This window comes from Mastomys coucha, unplaced genomic scaffold (genome assembly GCF_008632895.1).
Source record: "Mastomys coucha isolate ucsf_1 unplaced genomic scaffold, UCSF_Mcou_1 pScaffold21, whole genome shotgun sequence".
NCBI lineage: Eukaryota > Metazoa > Chordata > Mammalia > Rodentia > Muridae > Mastomys > Mastomys coucha.
In genome coordinates, this window is record NW_022196904.1 from 152,754,828 (window position 1) to 152,760,827 (window position 6,000).

Below are 6,000 nucleotides of genomic sequence, written 5' to 3' on the forward strand. Positions count from 1 at the left end.
ACGAACTTGTCTTGTGTCTGAGATAAATAATTTGATTTATTTAGTTGTACACGAGGAGAAAATGAAGTTCCCGGCAGCTGTGAGCTAAAGTACAAGGGTAGGAACCTAGAAAATCATCTGCAAGCTTCCATCCAGTCTGAGGTCTTCAGTTCCTTTCATGAAATCAGAACCTGGGCCAAGTCATTGCAAAACCAGTCCGGGTTCCCTCCCCAGAAAACAGCCTCAGGCTCCTGGAGTTAGGTTCTGCAGGCAGGACTTTGTGATTGCCTTCAAAGTGGAGATTGGGGCTGGAGGGATGGTTCAGAAGGTAAGAGCACCGACTGCTCTTCTAACGGTCCTGAGTTCAAATCCCAGAAACCATGTGGTGGCTCACAACCACCCATAATGAGATCTGACACTCTCTTCTGAAGACAGCTACAGTGTACTTATTTATGCAGGGCAGTGGTGGTACAAGCTTTTAATCCCAGCACTTGGGAGACAGAGGCAGGCAGAAGGCCAGCCTGGTCTACAGAGTGAGTTCCAGGGCAGCCAGGGCTACACAGAGAAACCCTGTCTCAAAAAAACAAAAGAAAACAAAACAAAAAAACCATCAAAGTGTGGATCCCAGGTTTCCTCTGCTGCTCCGCACAGCAATGTGCTTCCTCTGAATCTAAATGGGGCAGCCTTTCTTCATTGCCTTTCCTAAGTAGTAACTCTACGCAGTGACTGTCCCGACTCAGAAGTTCCCATTCCAGGAATCCATCCTTCTCCTGCTACTTCACTGGTCATATCCATCCTTACGTATGTCATCTTTCCATTTGTCCGTTACCGTTTCTTTTTAATGTTTGTATTTTATTTCTTTGATAATTTTTACAATGCATTTTGATCAGTTTTACTCACAATCCCACTCTTGCTTCTAATTCTCCCAAGAGGAGCAAGATGTTTGCTTCAAGATTGTGTCTTCTAGATGCAGGAAAACGGCACCATGTGATCTCAACGATATAGTAGCCTACACGAGACCCGAACAGTAACACTAGCTGACAGTCAAGCTTGGTAGCAGGAAACCCCACAAGTTCCTCTCTAGCTGACGACTGCTACAGGCAATTAAGAAATGCTGAGAAGGCCAGTCAGTCTTCTGCAGGGCCGAGCCCTGTAATTAGATGCCTAGTACCAAATGGTCACCTCTATAAACATATCCTTATGAGCAATACTAAATGGACTTAAGTTCCATTTGCATTTTTATGTCTGCGTACAGGGAGCAGGTTGTACTTCTGTTACCACCCTAGAGAAAAATTTAGAGACGTAGATTGTCAGCAATGACTACCACCCTTAGAAAATATTTGGAAAAATAAAATTGTTAGTGAAGCTAGCTTGAGATGTTTTTAATACTGGCTCTGATGTTTAAAAAAAAAAAAAGAAAAAGAAAAAGAAAAAAAAAGCCCTTAGGGAACGATATGAAGCTCAGAAACGCACAGTCTTATTAGTTAAGCTAGGGACATTTTAAGGTCAGGGGACAAGAACAATGGCAGCACTGGCTGATCCGACTCTCACAGAAACTGGACTGGTGATGACATATTTCTTTCTTTCTTTTTTTTTTTCTTTCTCCTTTTGGTTTTTGCGAGACAGGGTTTCTCTCTGTGTAGCCCTGGCTGTCCTGGAACTCACTCTGTAGACCAGGCTGGCCTCGAACTCAGAAATCTGCCTGCCTCCTCCTCCCAAGTGCTGGGATTAAAGGCATGCGCCACCACTGCCCAGCAGATGATTGATTTCTTATACCCACTTTTGCCATCAGCTTCCAGATATGATGTATTAAGAACTGCTGATGAGTAGATATGCACTTTGAGGATTTAAGATAGATATGACTAATTTTTATTTTTAAAAAAGTTTAGATTTGTGATTCTTTTAGAACTCTTACAAGATTACTTTTAAAGATAAATAATAAAATAATTACTTCTTTCTTTGTAACCTCAAATTGCCAGAAAGAGAAACTGGCTGAGAAAAATACTATCTTGCTTTGCTTACACTTTGTTAATCTGTAACAAGTTGCTTGGTTATGAATGTACATGGGTTTTCTTTAACTGTACTATGTAATGTTATTTTTTGTATAGGTATTGGAAAGCACATTGGTTTTCATAATCATTTATTAGAAGAAAACTAAAATGTAATCACATTATAATTGTATACTGCTTGAAAGATTTTGCTGAGATATATAAGCTATGGAAGAAAGAATAAAGTATAGGGGGCTAGAACATTGCCTCTCCCATCCATTAACTGTGTGTGTGTGTGTGTGTGTGTGTGTGTGTGTGTGCGCGCACGTGCCTATGTATAAAGTTTGTGTGAATGGGGGTTGGAACATTATTCTTTCCATCCACTAATTGTGTGTATTTAGACATGTATGTATGGAATACTTGGAACCTACTTGCTGGAGCTTTGCACTAACCATTCTATGAGTCAATATGTACATGTCTATCTATAGGTCTGTATGTATGTATTATGTGTATATGTATATATGCATGTATATCTATGTGTATGAAGTTATTGAACTCGGACTTTTGTTTCATCCGTTCAGTGTGTGTGTGTGTGTGTGTGTACATGTGAATTTTCTCTCCTTCCTTCTCTTTCTTACAGGCCCCAAGGAATTAAAAGAGTTCATAGTTTCTCCACTGGCCACAAAGAGTGCCAGCCCCAGTAAATTATTCTTTGTTCCCTCAGTTAAAACGTCTGCTGAGCAGCTTCTCTGATCACTGGCTGCCTTCAGCCGCAGCCCCTGTCGGTATCTGGATTCATCTGCTAGGCAACGACCCCCAACGGCTGCCTGCCTCAGTTTACCCACCTCACGGATGCCAGAGCCAGCCATTGGCAGATATGCAGATAAGTATTTAGAATGTAGTTTGAAATTTTACTGGCTTAGTAAAGTGGCAATAGTAGGTTCTCCTCTAGGGTACGTGGCCTCCCCAGTAATGAGTATGTGGCCAGGTCGGATCGAGTTGTAGAACTCTCAGCCAGAGATCTTGATCCAACTACAGTCTGGAGAAGACCAACGTCCAGGCAGCTAGGAGGAGGGTCTCAATGTGACACATTGCTGGGGAGTTGATTTGTGCTTCTACGAGAATTCGCTCGTCCACTGCAGGACCCTGCCTGCCAAGAGTTGATTTTTTTGACTGGTCAATGAAGAGCCAGAGGCCAGTGGCTGGGCAGAGGGGATAGAGGTGGGACTTTTAAGATTCCCCGGCAAGAAATGCAGAGAGAAGAAGAGGGATTCCACTATTAGGAGGGCAAAGGAGACAGAAGGGAAAAGGTGCAGGAAGGAGAGCCCATGGTCTTGTAAGACTCAGAGAAGCGGCCCCAAGGGTCACTTTCCTTATTAGGTCTGGAGTAGCAGAGATAAAACATAGATTTAGCAAGTATTTACTTAGAAATATAGGAGGGGGGTGTGTTGGTCATGTGGAGGTTCAAGAGTGGCCCAGCTATTGAGCTAGTCAAGACATTTTAAATATAAAGGTTGCATGTACGTGTCTTTCATTTGTGAATCCAGAGCTCTTGGGCGGGTGCAGAGCCGCACTTACCAGCATCACACAGAGCAGTTTCCCAAACAACATACTTCCTCCAACAAGGCCACGCCCACTCCAACAAGGCCACACCTCCCAATACTGCCACTCCCTGGACCAAGCATATTCAAACCACCACAGTGACTGAGATTTCTTCCTTGGCAACTTACACAGCACCTTCTGGAACTCTGAGAGCCAGTCCTTAAAGAGGCTTCCGGGTCAATTCCAGCTTGATTCTTCCAACTCCTCTGACTGAACTCTGTGGTGGCCTCAGCTACGGGGACTTAACTTCAGCTCTTGGAGGCCACCGATACAATACAATACAATAGCCTGTATCATTTCTATTTTTATGAGGGCCCCTTGGGCTCCCCTGAACAACAACTTGAAAAGAGATTTTTTTTCATGCCTCAATAATTTATTTCCATTTCTACTATACATATGTATGTGCACTGGTATACATAACAGAAATGCCAGAAGAATAAAAGGACTGTCCAATGCCTGAACAATGACTCGTGTTCCCTGCACATTTATTAAATGATTATGTGTAATTTTCTTTTCCTATGAGCAGAATCCAATATAAAGGGTGAGGCCTTATTGCATAATCAGCTGGTTTCCTTGGAACTGAAGTTTTTATGACACAATCCTGGCTTACGTATAAATGATTCACTCTTTCCCTACTCAGGCCTTTCACTTCCTCTCCACTGAGGTCTACACTTACCAGTTCATCCCAACGGACATTGAACTTGCGTGGTTTCAACCTTTAACATCTCAAGATTTGAGAAAACATGAAGTTGGCTGCACCATGCCAATGGCTCCAGATTCAGAACTCTCCAGGCTGCACTCTTTCTTTGTTTTGTTTTGTTTTGCTTTGTTTTTCTAAAGATTTATTTTATGTGTATGAGTACACTGTATCTGTGAACCATCATGTATGTGACTTCTGTTGAACTCAGGACCTCTGCCGGCCCTAGTCGCTCAGGCCTAATTTACTGCAGCTGTCTTCAGACGCACCAGAAGAGGGCGTCCGATCTCATCACAGGTGGTTGTGAGCCACCATGTGGTTGCTGAGATCTGAACTCAGGACCTTTGGAAGAGCAGTCAGTGCTCTTACCCGCTGAGCCATCTCGCCAGCCCCTTTTCTTCTTCTTTTTTCGAGACAGGGTGTTTCTGTATCGCCCTGGCTGTCCTGGAACTCACTCTATAGACCAGGTTGGCCTCGAACTCAGAAATCTGCCTGCCTCCCAAGTGCTGGGATTAAAAGGCTGCACTCTCTTTATACCTACTTCTTGGAGACTTCAGCTATATCATCATTACTTCCTCTTGACTCTTCAACCCCCACTGTCCTCCTTGAGTACATTGGAAACATTTCCTTACCTCAAGCTTGTGGAAACACAAACCGAGGCAAGACAGATGCAGAGAAGGTCTGGATTTAGTTTGAAAGTGGGTTAAATGTTTCCAACAAAGGCACTTGTACCCTAAAACAGGTACAGTTACATCAGTTGTTCAATGAAAGCTTCCTCAGTTCCAACAACCAAGAAGACTAGATTTGTGAATTATCCCATTGTCGTATATACACTGTAGCTGGGCACAAGGACTCAAGCCTGCAATCTTAGCTACTAGGAAGCCAAGATAGGAGGAGGCCTTGAACTCTTAGCTCCAGGCCACCAAACAAAATACTATGTAACCATACTTGAAACACTATTCCATGTTAATTTTATAAAATGGTGCCGATGCTATAATTCAAGTCATAAGAGGCTATGGGTATGTAGAATTATTATCAGTATAATGGAAATTGCTTTGTTGAGATAATGGAGCTAATATAGAATTTTGGTGATGCTTATTCATACTATTATTATGTGCTTCTAGAATGGATAAACATTAGGTAGCTTTATGTGCAGTAAATCTTAATCAGAGGAATGACATGGGCCTCTGAGTTACATGAGTTAGCATCCTACAAAAAGAGGTAAGTGTTAGCTGTTTTGAGCACAGCATGGGTCCATTCTATTCACAGGCAACTTGGTGGCACACAGGCTCAGGAGTATAAACCTAAGAGCAGGCCCAGAAGTCTTCCTGCTCACTTCTGACCCTCAGACTTGAGGGCTTCCTGCAATTTTGGATCTTATCCTGGTGTCCCTGAACTTAAAAATTCTCCAGGATACTGAGGATTGGAACAAGGAGTATAAAAAAAATATATATTCTACTTGCCTTCAGGAGAGTCTTAGGATCCCCACCGGCTGAGCCTCTGTGCTGGCTGTTTTTATGTTAATTTGACACAGGTTAGAGTCTTTTGGGAAGCAGGAACCTCAACTGGGGAAAATGGCGTTACCAAATTGACCTGTAGGAAGGTTTATTTGACATTTTTTTTAAAATCATTGATTTATGTGGGAGGGCCCAGCCCACTATGGTGGATACCCTGGGCACTTGGGATGTATAAGAAAAGCAAACTGAGCAAGCCACAGAGAGAAAGCCAGAAAGC

The 6,000-nt window shown here is 42.8% G+C and overlaps 1 protein-coding gene across 1 annotated transcript in view; it reads right to left on the bottom strand.

Annotated features, from left to right (window-relative positions):
• Positions 1–6,000, bottom strand: part of Gda (guanine deaminase) — a 93,693-nt gene that overhangs the window by 85,074 nt on the left and 2,619 nt on the right. The window lies entirely within an intron of this gene.